Here is a 13,809-nt window from a genome sequence, read left to right on the forward strand (position 1 = left end):
AGCATGAGCACAGACATATTATTAGTTATTAAAATATTTATCAAGAGGACATAACAAAGAATGGCCTAAATGTATGAAACTTAGGACAAAGCGGTTCATAGATATATTTATTTTGTGTCAGGATCGTGGGAAGGTAGGACCCAGATGCAGTTCTCTTTTAGTTCAAAAACAAAAATAGACAGAGAGCACGAACAAAAGGCGCGGCAGATCCGGATCATCAAAATACTCAGAACTATGGCGAACAAAACAAAACTATGATTTATAAATAACAAGACTAAGGAAAAATAACAAACCAGACTATGAAGAACGAGACTATGACTATGGTGGCAAAACCTTACTTGACAAGACGTGGAGAGATCATGAAAGGGTAGTGAGGATTCTGCAATGAATGAAAGTAAACCAGGAAGCTAAATACTATGAATGGAGTGATCAGTGACATGAGGTGCAGCTGAGAACAATTAACCAGGTGACTTGAGTGAACTGAACGTGACAGGGGAAAAACATGACTTGAACAAAACATGATTAAACAAACTGTGATATAACATAAAGTGATAGGGCAGACTGACTGACTAGGACAGACATTTTGGAAGAATTTTATTGGTTTTCTCTAAAGAGACATGGAATAACTACAACTCAAAAACACCAAAGAAACACACAAAACAATAGCAAAGAGTCAAAACAATCCTAATAACCAGATACATAAAATAACCACCAAGACACTGAAGGCTGTTCAGTTCAAAGATACATGAGGCGACATTTAGACACAAAACAGCTAAAAATAGAAATAAATAACCCACACTGCATAACCAACAACAAACAAATCAAAATGTCCAAATGGAAATACTAAAAAGTCCAGAATATGACCAAAAAAGAGCGCAATGACACTTAAAATGACCACAAAGGCAAATAATGGCTACCCAAAAAATCTAATCAAGTGCCTTTCATGAGTTAGAAATTAATGAATACCTTTGAAAAGACACATTTTTAAAGCTTTTATTGCATTCATGCAAGTAAAACTGCATAGTAACACTATAAGTGTCTATGAGATCAGATAAGTTAATAATGAGTAGCATCCCATTTGAATCTGCTTTGATTCTCTTGTCAAACACATCTAACATGTTTGCATGCAAATCTGTGAATTTGCTTTAAAGATGAAGTCAACTCGTGCTCTGCTCTGAGATTCCTGAGGTACACCTGTTGTGTCTACTTCTGTTGTGTCTACTTCTGTTGTGTGTCTGTGTTTTTGTACGTCAGAATCTTACTTTTAGCGCTGCTTTTTTACTTCAGCTCTCAGATTATTGGAAAAAAATTATTGTTAGGCTGTTCCAGTGTGTCTCTATAATTCTGAAAAGCTGCTTATGATTTTTTTTCTTCTTTTCAACACTTCGAATTTGTTGTAGGGAAAATCATATTAAAACTAATTCAGATGTATAATCCTAGATCTAAATATTTGAACCACTGGCAAATAATCATAACAACCCGAATGAAACATATTTTATCAAATCAAGCCGACCACAACTAATTAAGACTCCCCAACTGCCACCCCCAAGAAATGGCATAAACTGTTAATGAATGTGTTAAACTGACTCTGCAGTGGTGTTCACTGATAATTAAAACCTATATCCAAACGCAACATTCTGCTGTTGCATCTTGACCCAGACTTCATATGTGCCAGTTAGTTGGATTTTGATGAGTAGCAACATCGCATCAGCATAATGATTTTGTTGCTCTTCCTTGACAAACTTCAGAAGAACGAGGGAAGGAAAACATTATGCAAAATAGAAAATAAGTTGCAGGAAACAGCTCCTCCTAGAATGGGACAGAGAATATAGACATCTCACTAGAGAGACTCCTCCCTGTTGCTGTTCTTGGTACCTGAGGTTATTACAGATGCAATGCTGTGCTAAATCGCTCTGTCTCACATATTTGTGTGTCTCAGATTTCCTCAACATGTTCTATATAACTCATTCACAGAAGATAGAGAGATACGGTGTATAAAACTCTTCATAACTGGTAAAATTTTTTTAAAAAAAGTTTAAATTTGCCTAAAGCAGTGGCAGGAATACAGGAGTCTGAATTAATGTATTGAGATAATGTTGTATGTTTAAAGATGTTTCTGTGTTAGAAAAATATATCAAGCTGAAGCTCAAGGAAGTTAAAGGAGTTCTGTTGTAATGGAATCTTTTAGCTCTGAAAGCTGCTGAAGTGTAAAAGATAAGAGGACACAAGCGTACCTTAGTGTTATGTTTACAATTATTTATTAGTATTGTCTGTTTGTTCATTAGTAGTTGCTTCAACTCATTGCAGGTATTCCTCTTACTGTTTAAACACTGTTAAAACATTCAATATTTAAGTTTAGAAAATGACTTTTGTGCCATGGAAATTTTCCATACTTTTAATTCCAAATCAGTTTCCTCATCTTAAATAATTTTTATGCAAAGAAGTGAGTATTTCATGTTTATTTGCTCATTTACTTGGATTCCAGATGCCACCGCAGTTGCTAATCCTCCTGCCATGCACAGTTTCAGGAAGCATCTGAAAAGCACACATTACTGTGTCTTAAAGCTAAGAAACAAAACCAAAGCTTTGGAGGTAAAATGGAGATAAAAAATATTCCCATGTCTTTAAATTGCAGTCTGTATTTGTGGAGGTTTTCTTGAAGTCTTGCCATGGGCAACTTGTATGAGCTGTGCAGGAGGTTTATGTTTAAAAAGTGTGTATGCCATGTTCTCTGTGTCTGTATTTCAGTCTCAGTCTATTTCCCATCTTTTGAAGTCTCTGTATCCTCTGACTTCACCTTCCTCCTGTGTAATAAAAACTATTACAGCTCTTCTGACTTTTCTCCTCTGTAGTCTATACTGTACCCCAAGAGGCTCAGAGCATCTGAATATAAAGCTGATGGGAACTGAGTTGATCTTATCACTGATCTTTTCATCCTCTCCCTAGTTGATCCATTTCTGAGGCTTGCCTGTCTTTCTCCAGTGGGTTTCCATAACCGACTCATTTTCTGAGGTTTCACTCCAAAGGAATCAAAAACTGAGCAGCTCACCTAGTGATGAACTCCCAGTTCAAACATATTCCTCTTCTTTGTCAAAGCTGCTGGGATTACATATATAATTTACAAAATAGTGTTTTATGAGCTGACTGACTTTTTTTTAAACACAACTTGACTTTAATGTGACTGTTCTTTGACACATAGCCATGTAAGGATTGCTGCAAACCAAGCATGACAAAGCACTCTATCTGCACAGGAAAGGCTTAAGAAACATGACACATTGCTTATTGAGGCAGGCCCTGATGAAAGCACATCAATAAAATACAGTTCAATTCACAGTCAATATGATTCAAAGTGCATAAAACAGTAAAAACATATTTCAGCAACACATAAGTTTTAAAAGTATGAAGCAGTACAATGAAAAGTACTGTAAAAGTTATTAATATGCAGAATTCAATCAAATGCGGTAGAAAACAGGGAAGCCTTAAGATTTGATTAAAAGAAGTAGAGCAGCCGTGGCTCAGTGGTTAGAGTGGGTTGTCCTGTAACGGGAAACTGTAAAGGTTGGTGGAGTGTTCCCACTCTCGACACTCAAAAATTGATGAAACTGACAGCTGGAGGGGTGTCAGTCCACCCCCTTGCCACGGCCAAGATGCCCTTGAGCAGGGCACCGTACCCCCATGCTCCCCGGGTGCTGTGATTGGCTGCCCACTGCTCCAGTGTATGACATCTGTCTCTATGAGTGTGTGACAGGTGCCAACCTGGATGGGTTAAAAGCGGAGGACAATTTTTTTATTTATTTATTTTTTGTGTATGTATGCATGTGCAATAAAGCTGATATTAAAATACTTTTAGCTCTGTGTTTAGACAGATCAGTAAATACACTAATCAACTCTACTAAACATGAATAGATGGAGCAGTTTTTAGAAATCCCACTGAGAAATTACTAATTTATTCCTTGAAATAATCCTGATGAGCTAATAGGCTTTTTTTATGGTTTTTATCATTACAAACCAAAATTGAGCATCAATTTTTCGATGTTGAATAGAAGAGTTCCCAGATTAGAACCCTGGGGTTACACCTCGTATCATTTTTGTTTGCTAAGATGTGTGAATACCCATAGACAGAAAATATTATGTTTTAGAATAGATTCAAACCAATTTAGTGATGTCCACTTTTCAGTGTGCGCAACGCTATGTCAAGTTCAAAAGAATGAAATGCAGCACCGAAATTAAGTAAGACTAAGATGTAGCTGTTGTATGTGTTTAAGTGCATGTAATTTATTACTTTAACAAGAGCAGTGTCTGTGCTGTGGTGTGGTGGAAATCTTGACTGGAAGATTCAAATCTGTTAAGTATCAAGACTTGGTTCAGATGTTTGATCAGCCTTTTAGATCTGAGACACACACATGTTCAGATGTTGAACAGCCTACCTGTTTATTTTATTACAATTTTTGATTCTCCTACATATAAAAGTCTCAAAATCTCCAAAATAAATTTTTAGATCAAATGCTGCTGGTGTCTGAGTTGGTGAAAACATGGTTGAAATTAAGTGTAAATATAGTAACTGACATTTGGACAGTCACAGGGGATCACAGAGCAGTGTAACATCCTGGAATTGGTTATTTGGTTTTGGTCAGTAGTTTTGATAATGGCTCCTCTGATCCAGCATGCTGTTTATGCTGGTTATCGTTCTTGTATGAGAATGAACTACTGTAAATGTCCCATGTGAAATTTTCCAGGATGTAGGTTAGTAGAGCTGGGATAAGTGTAATTATGTGACACTCCGGAGGGCTGGGGATCCTCTGGAGAGCTTTGGGGTTATTTTAGCTTTGTGTGGTTTAATTCCAAGTTTCCTCTCTTTGCCAAAACTCACGTCTCTTCACAGTGTGGGCTGTCATAGAGTCTTCATTTCCCATCGGGAAAATTCAGAAATGGGGCACGAGTAAAGCCTTCCAAAAAGTACTAAGTGCTCTCATTTGCATTGTAATGGAAGGAAAACGAAGAAAATTGAAATGCCGTATGGCTTCCTTTCTTTTCTGTGACTGTAGCTAAGACTGATGGAGGGTGTTTTAAGAGTGTTGTCGAGCGTATTGTACGTCGTACCACAGGACGGTCATCGGTCCACTTCACTTCCACAGACAGAGAAAGGAATTCAAACATACTAACAAATAGCTGTATAAACCTATTAAGCAACTAGATTATTGACCATGAACATAAAATTAGGATTTACTATGTCAGAATAAAAAAGGTCTTCAAGGCTTGGTATGGATGGGCTTTCAAAGAGCATGAGCTCTGCATGAAAAGAGATTTGGAGTCTTAGTGGAAATGGGTATTTCTGTGTTGACAACTGGTGCTGTGAATCAGAATGGATGTTGGAAAAATATTTGTAAAAATGACAAAGACACCTTTATTGTTAGCTTTTTATATAGCTTGTTATATCTTCATTTGTAAGTCGCTTTGGATAAAAGCGTCTGCTAAATACATAAACATAAACATAAACCTAACATGTTTTTGAAGAACGTGATAAAAGTACATCATGTGGTTGGTGAGGTTGGTTGTTCTGATAATAAAAGAGTAAGATGACATGACAGCCACTGGGCAGGTTGTCATGAAATGTTATCCTGATATTAACTCCCAAAATAGAGGGATTATAATTCCCAATCACAATAAAATCCATTTTCAATAGGTAGAGATATTAAGGGTTCGTTTGCCTGAACTCGACCAGGCTTGGCACAGAGGACGCAGGAGTCAACTCAGCTCAATTTAGTTCTTTTTATTTGACTTTTGTCACTTTTCATTGAATAATAAGCAGCTTGATAACCTCAAAGAGAAAACAAGGTTTTTAAAACCTTCTGTACATAGCCTGTCAACAAAGAGTCAATGGATAAGATGACACAGTTAAATCCACAGGTTTTAACTGTAAAAGTTGACAACTGTAACTTACAGTAGAGGTGCATTTTAAAAGACGATGATGGCAGTGACATTTTATCCAGTTTTCATTGTTCTCCTTTTTCACTTCATTCTTCAAACCTTAATATTGAAAGAAGCCATTCAACCATGCTGCTAAATATAGAAATATACCTTCATCTTGAAGGGCAATCGAAAATTATCGTCATATAAAGCTGTGGTGTGACATGCCGCTGTCTCATGTTGTTATAAGGAAAAACAGAGGTGAGAGACAGGTGCTGAATATGTCAATTTTAAACCAGTAAAAATCTCTTTTATTTTTCCTAAACAAAAATAAAGACCACTTTGTTGTAGAGCAATCCAAGATTATTGTTATTGAAGCATGTGTATAAGGAAACATATCTGCGTGTTCGCAGCTGAAGGGAAAAATAACTAGAAAATAGTAATCTTTGTCAAGGTCTCAGGACACAGATGCAGGGTCGATTCAAAGTCAAGAGTGTTTATTTATAATAAAAAACAGGTTGAGGATCTCCACACAGAGCAAACAAAGAGGCTGTGAAACTCCTAGCGCACTCTTCTCAGTAACTATGCTGGAGGAGAGTGCAGCTATGAAAATGATCCAAATCAAAACCTCTTCACTCTAGGAGGGAAAACAAAACAGGCTATGAACGATTACAAAATTAACTCACGCTCTCCTACTGAGGCGGACGCTCTCTTAAAAACAGTGGCACTATGAAACTTAATAACTTTGAGCACTCCTTTAATGGAGGCATGACACTAGTGGAGGAACTATTAAACTTTAACAATTAAATACAGAACGCAACGCTCCTCTAACAGAGGGGGTCTATGTAAAAGGTTACAAAGCAAAATCACTCCAAAAGGGAGGAACAAAACAGGCTATGGGATTTACCTTGGTTAAGCTAGAACTAACTAATAAATTACAAACAAAGGATATGCTCTGCAGGAGGCTCGCTACACTGCAGGCTCAAGGAATCGATGGCTGTGGCTCAAGGGCGCAAGAGTGAGGCTCATAACAGAGTACAACACACTGGCACAAGATAAGGGAGACGCAGACTATTTGAGCACATGAGGAGCCAAGGGAAACAGGTGGAAACCCTTTGGGAATCAGGGAAGACAATCAGACGCTTGACATAGGAGGAAGAGCAAGGTACCTGAAACGAGAGGGCAGTTAATATTTCAAAATAAAACAGGAAATGATGAGACAAGACATGAATCAAAGCATAAGTCATGACAATCTTCCCCTGGTGTTATTTTCCACTTGCTGTCTATTGTAAACAATGCTGTGGTAACTGAGGTCTACCCATAGTACAAGGAGTTCATTGTAGATTTTCACACAAACACAATATTTACTTTAAAGTCAAATTCCAGTGTGAGCTATATAATAGAAACTGAGCTTTACTCTGATTGCATTCACATCCAAATTTGATTAAGGGAATTGTGTATAAAACCCGCTTTTCAGATGTAATTGGACAAATTGAAGCTAACACTGCCTGATAAAGTACGCCTCCTCTGTCCTCGGCTGTTCAGGTGATTCATTTGGCCATTGCAGGGTATTGAGTTTGTTTATTAGCTGCTTTAGAATATGTTTTGGGTCATTTTTCATCTTTACTGTCCAACCAGCTTTGCTGCATTTGGGTGGATCTGAGCTGACACAACATGCCTGTACAGCATTTGTCCAGCTGCTTCTGTCCTCTGTTGACATGTGATGTTGCAAGCTTTGGATCATGAGATTATTCTTAGTTACATGCTCAATGACCTATGGATGGTTTGCACCTTGTGGTGAACCCTTTGTATTTGCTTCTATGAAGTCTTTTCTCTAAGGCAGACTTGGATAATGATATTCCTACCTCCTAGAGAGTCTTCTTCACTCAGCTGGATGTTGTTAAGGGGATTTGCTTTGACATTAAGAGGATCCTGGGGTCAGCCACCACTGCTGTCTACCATAGATATCCATGGTTTTCTATATTGAAGAGGTTATTTTCCTCTCAGAATGCATTAAGCCATTGTTCCAGGCACTCCTGACATTCTTGCTATCTCTTTGCTGGATTTTTTTTTGGTTTTACAGCCTAATGATGACATGTTTCTTTTGAAATGAGAGCTCTTTTCACCGCATATTGCAGGTTCACAGCAACCGCTTTTAAATTAAAACACTTGCTAAAACCACAGAATTCATTCCCGCTTAGTTGATGAGAAAATAAATAATTCACAACTTTTCACAAAACTACATTTGAGTAAACTGTCCAATTAAATGGAGGTTCCTGAAGAAGTTCCTCACACTAAAAAGCTTTTTCCAATCAGAACACTCTCATATCAAAGCTGAGAATTTACAGTTTAACCCCACGCTGACCATATAACCAACTTGAATTGGTTTTGTTAAATTAAATATTGACGAATCTAACTGTTGGTTCATTTTAGTTTTGTTGCTTTCTCTCTTTGAGAAGCCATGTTTCCCAGATGCAACAGGTTTGCAATCATATGTTGTTTAACAGACATAACACAAAAGGTCATTTATTTACTTTCCCAGGATTTTTAGCTCAATTTATTGCAATTTTCCTTTCAATAAGGAGAGATAAATTAGAGCAAACCCTTTTTGCATGACTAAGGCATGTATAATTAGACTAATGAGTGAAGAGAGCTCTGGATGAACATATGAAATGGTAATCTGGTGCTGGTTGAGACAGTAGAGAGGCCCTGGAGAGTCCAGATGGGGGCACGTATTATTGTGATATTATGGCCAAAACTGCATTTAAACCAGTTAGACCAAAATCTAACACAAATTAGCCTCAGTGCTCTGTACATGCGCCTTAATTCAATATTTTTGTAAAAACAGTAAAGCATAAGTATATATCAGTATAGCAGAATTTCCAATAAAGCTGCTCTCATTCTCATATTTTTCTGTTTCCTTCATCAGACGTAAAAAAAACAAGCCCATTAAGACTACGAATCAACTTGTGGTTGCTTAAAGTATTTTCAAGTGGTCGCTCTGCTCTAATAAAATCCTGATTTTTTTAATTTTTAATTTTTTTTTAAACCACAGCATCATCTGACAAAAGTTACCATTCATGTTATTCAAAGACAGTGTCTGTGCAGTCAAATATGACCAGGATTTGTAATCTTTTCCCCCTCATATGAAACAGGCCTTTAGAGAAACTTTTTTTTCCATTTAATCCTAAAAGCTTGAGTAAGGGCAACTGGACTTCCTGGATCTTGAAGACGTTTGGTGTGCAGTATCAACTTATAAGCAGTAGAGGGTCTGTTTGCACTTGGCAAGTCGTTACTAAACGATTTGACCAATGTGTGTCTCGTTTAGTTCATTCTTACCTATGAATTAGTTTACCTGTTTGAAAGACCATGTTTTGGTCACAGGATCCAAGACAATGCTGCGTTGTAGGTACTGGGAAGGTGATACCTGTGTCCACCTATTCTGTTCAAACTTGGGTTTCTTCAGTTTAACTTAGATGGCTTCCTTGAGTCCTCCATCAAATCATCCATCTTATCTGTCCAGAATGTGAACGTTCCTGTCCTCAAAAGAGTGTCCCTTCTCCTTGAGATATAGGTGAACTGCTGGGAATTGACCTGAAGAGCTGGGTCTCCCGTATTGTGCCATGCACTTGTGAAGCTCTTGTTTGATCTCTCCTGTTTCAAGGTCCACACACTCCTCGCTGCAGTGTACTGCATATACGACGCCAGATGTTGTTATGTCTTATGTGCAACATATTAAAAATATGAGGAATCCTGTACAAAAACACTAAAATAAAAACTGGTCTACACATTCATGACACCTCGGCTGAACTATGCCTAAACAGCTCCCTTAAAATCCTTCAGTTCCAACATATTCTATAATCTATTCTATAATCTATATTCTATTCTATAATCCAACATATTTCTCCTGTGTTGACCTCTATTCACTGGCTCCCTGTAAATTTTAGAACAGAACTTAAAATACTTCTGATGACACACACAGCCCCTAATAGCAAAGCTCCACCGTATTTTAAAGATCTTATTGTTCCCTGTTACCCCATGTAATGGAACATTTTATTTAGTCTTATACTGGTGTCTCATCATGCTTAAATCACTTGTAAGACTTGATATTCATTCCCAGGCATTAGATGCATCAGATGTTACAGTACAATATTTATTTTGTTACTTGTGAAACCTGGTCTTCCTTTCCCAGGCACTAGAGAGATAAGACGTTTCAAATTCTAATCAAACAATTCTGTATTTCATTGTTAATTTTGGTTTGTGCACTCCACAAGACCGTCCAACTCATCAGGAGATAAGAAGTTAGCTTGCATGGTCTGATACGTAGACATTGTTTTCTTCTCCTGTGTTCGGGTATAATACAACATACACTGAAACTGTAAGTCAGAGCTACACTCTGACGCAGGTGCTCTGAATTGAAGTTTTGCTCTCTCTTGTACAAGAACTGTTCAGTAAACCTGCCTGAGTGTTTTTCACCTTAACAGTGCTTGGATAATCATTATTATTTTTTCCACCACACCCACAAGAGCCTTCGGTTTGACCCGCTTGTGGAACACAGTATTTTTACAACTAGAAAGGGTGGCAGAGCTTTCAGTTTTTAGGTCTGTCTTCTGAGGAACAAGCTCCCTGTCTGGGTCCGAAATGCTGACACTCTGTTTTTAAGACTAACATGTAAACATTCCTCTTTTAAAGAGCTCATATTTAATTAGTTGATCTGTTTTTTCGCTCTGCCTCTTTTAATGTTCCTTTTATTTGTATCACCTTTGTTTTTACTCAGTTTTTCCCTTAATTGCCTTTATATTACTGCTATTTGCTAGTTGTTTTAATCTTCCATCTTCTTTTGATAATTTATTTTATTGTTTTGTACTTTATATCCTTGTTTTCTTTTCTATTCTTACTTTGTAAAACATTTTAGTTTTAACTTGTTTGAGAAATGCTACATAAATTTAGCTAAGTTGTTCAGCGATACTTACTTGGCTGACGATCACCCACAGCTTTGCGGCATCGAACATGCTGCACTCATTACTTGATTTCACTCCTGTGCATGCACAGTTCGACAAGAGTAGTGGTCCAATTAGATGGCCAGGTTGATCTGTAACAGTAGCTCGACTCAGCTGTTCATGAAACTGTGCTGAAAGAAACTTAATGAAAGAGGGCCATGGGCTGATTGGCTTAGAGAAAGTCAGTGAAAACCTTTTTTATTGGATGAGTGCAGAGATTTGCTAATTGAGAATGAAATCATTTAGTAAAAACAGGATACACCTGCAGGAAAAGCCCAAATTCAGCACAGTGGAAAACGGAGAGCGTAGCTGCTGTCAAATTGAAATTCAACGTATGCTCTTCCAAAACCAATCACATTTCTAACTTTCTGCATTTCACATATTTGTACTCTTTTTAATCTTAAATATACAGTTTCAAAGATTTGCTAATTCCTTTATATTATTGGGAAGCATGGGTTGTAGTTTCAGCAAAATGCTAAAAGACAGAGTTGTCTGTAATTGGTATGAGGCAAAGAGCTTTCCTGAGACTGTAATGGTTCAGTTCCCTGAAGGAGGTAGGAGTATCTTTTTCTGCATCCACAGATACGTATGAGTAGCAGTGGAAAGGAAATACTTTAACTGCAACATATTGACTTATATATTGACTTGAAAAGCAGCTATTAACTAGTATAGACCAGGCTCCGTATCTTGAAATGAATTGTGCACTGGCTGTGTTGAAGCAATCTAACTGCAACTTAATTAAATCACTACACTGTTTGCACTCACCAGCCCAACCACGTGCGTGTGTGTCCTCTCAGATACCTGCACAGCTGTGCTCTTTTGTTGAAGAGTTAGTTGCTCTCATCCAGCAGTCACCTCTAATCTCAGTGTATTTCAGTGGGGTGTCAGAGTGGGAATATTTTGTTGCAAGTCTGAGTAGAGTTTTGACCTGAGAGGCTGACAGAGGGCAACCCTCCAGGCAGCTGTCAAGTCTTATTACCTACAGTACACCAGGACAGTAGCACAACTCCAACACACACTGCTAAATGGCTCATCCTGAGTCCATTTTATATTTACACACATATGAATTTTTGTGCATCTTTAAGGTCAGGCTCAACTTCCAATATCAACCATGACTTTTATAGTTGTTAGAGCAGCTCAAACAATATTAAAGCTCATTTCATGTAAAACTATTACATGCTAATTTACCTTACTCTGACCCAGTGTACTGTTTTAATCTGTCTTTCTACACTTTTGTTTCATAACAGGAACTCATTTCTAATACATTTATTCAGACCATGACACTTCTATCCTTAAACACAAATATTTTCCACTCACTGTACTGTGCCTTATTGTTTCCATCTGTTAAATGCTTCTGCAAAAATTATGAAGATGAGCATCATTTTTTGTAAGAATGCATTGATATTCAGGCATTTTTGGAAATCTAAGATACCTGTTAGCACTCTTTTTTTCCATCTGTCTCAAAGATCAATTTTACCAACTACAAGCATCTATAAGAATGCAAATAAACAATCGCAGGCTATCTTTTTTTTAAATTTGAAATATGATCCATATTTATTGATCTCTGTAGTAATATCTCTCAGTAAATGCCTCCCACCTGCTCGATTTTTCTCAGATTTTTCCGCTGCATCTTGTGATCTATTGACAGTGGATGCAAGTGAAAAGCAAAAAGAACGGAAGCTCAAAATCATCTTTGAAATTCTTTGATATCAACTGATTTTAATACTTTCTTTAAGTTATTTATATGGTATGGTGGAGATAGGAGTCAAATCAGATATTTTTGTTTGAAAGACACTGATTTTGCTCATATATGATTGAAATAATATCTATTGTCAACAGAGGGTAAAAAGTGGCTTTGCCTACAATTTTATCTTTTTATGCCGTTTTCTTGTGCTCAGAAGGTGATAATCCAGTTATCTTGAGATAACAAAGCTTGTATTTCTGTGATAAATTAATTTGTCTTGTTTTCCCAAGAAATAATATAGCCTTTTTATAGCTTGAGATAATGATTTACAGTAACATGTTACCATTGAAACAGCAAGCTTTGGTTTCTCAAGCTCACCAGCTGATTATGGTGAGTTTAAGAAATTAGTGACTCCTTTGTTAACACCTAATTCCATAATTCATTGGAGTGGTCACGTCAGCTATAATATCAAATCAAGGCATGCATGTGTGATTCTGCTTGCTGCACAGAGTTTAGTTAACGTCTGCTCTTGAGCACAGACGATGGCATTCGTGGGCATACAGAGGAGTGGAATCGACTCCACTACGCCTCAGCCAGTCAACGCCCAACAGGTGGTCACACTTTGCTTTACTAGGCCAAACTAACAAAATGTTAACCCATTCTCTCAAGAGCGCATATTCTATTTTCTCTGATTCTCACGAAAAAATAATAGTTATCATGAAGAAATGGTACAATTAACCTGTTATCATTGCAAAATGATCTTTATCTCGATGTAATATTTTAAAAAAAGTTTGGCCCCTCTCAGTTTCCGTAGTGTTCCTCAAATATTGGCACACGTCATCTTTCGCTTGATATGACTTGATGAGTTTAATGTGGGAAACAGGATAACTCAAGCTAACCAAAACTGACGAGCTAGAAGGATGACCTTCAATAACTGGGTGTTGCTAGGACCACATAAAGTACATAAACTGGCATTTTAACCTGCACTCGAGAGGCCAGATATATTAATTTGTACTAAAACAGATTTATTGAATTATGAATAAATCATTCCTGCTTTGGTAATGATGTATTTTAGCTCTTTTTTTGAAGAGACTGCATGGACTACTGGTCAAGCTGCAGACTACAGCTTTGCACATATGACAGTAAATGAGAAGTCCTTCACTTCCTTTTGCAGTTTGCCATGTTTCGCCTTTAGGTTATTAAAGGTGTTACTGAAGG

At 37.3% G+C, this 13,809-nt stretch overlaps 1 protein-coding gene across 1 annotated transcript in view; it reads left to right on the forward strand.

Annotated features, from left to right (window-relative positions):
* LOC140301508 (protein kinase C-binding protein NELL1-like) overlaps positions 1–13,809 on the forward strand; it is a 250,729-nt gene that overhangs the window by 213,807 nt on the left and 23,113 nt on the right. The window lies entirely within an intron of this gene.

Source organism: Leuresthes tenuis, unplaced genomic scaffold (genome assembly GCF_036924035.1).
Source record: "Leuresthes tenuis unplaced genomic scaffold, fLeuTen1.0.hap1 SCAF_2, whole genome shotgun sequence".
Lineage (NCBI taxonomy): Eukaryota > Metazoa > Chordata > Actinopteri > Atheriniformes > Atherinopsidae > Leuresthes > Leuresthes tenuis.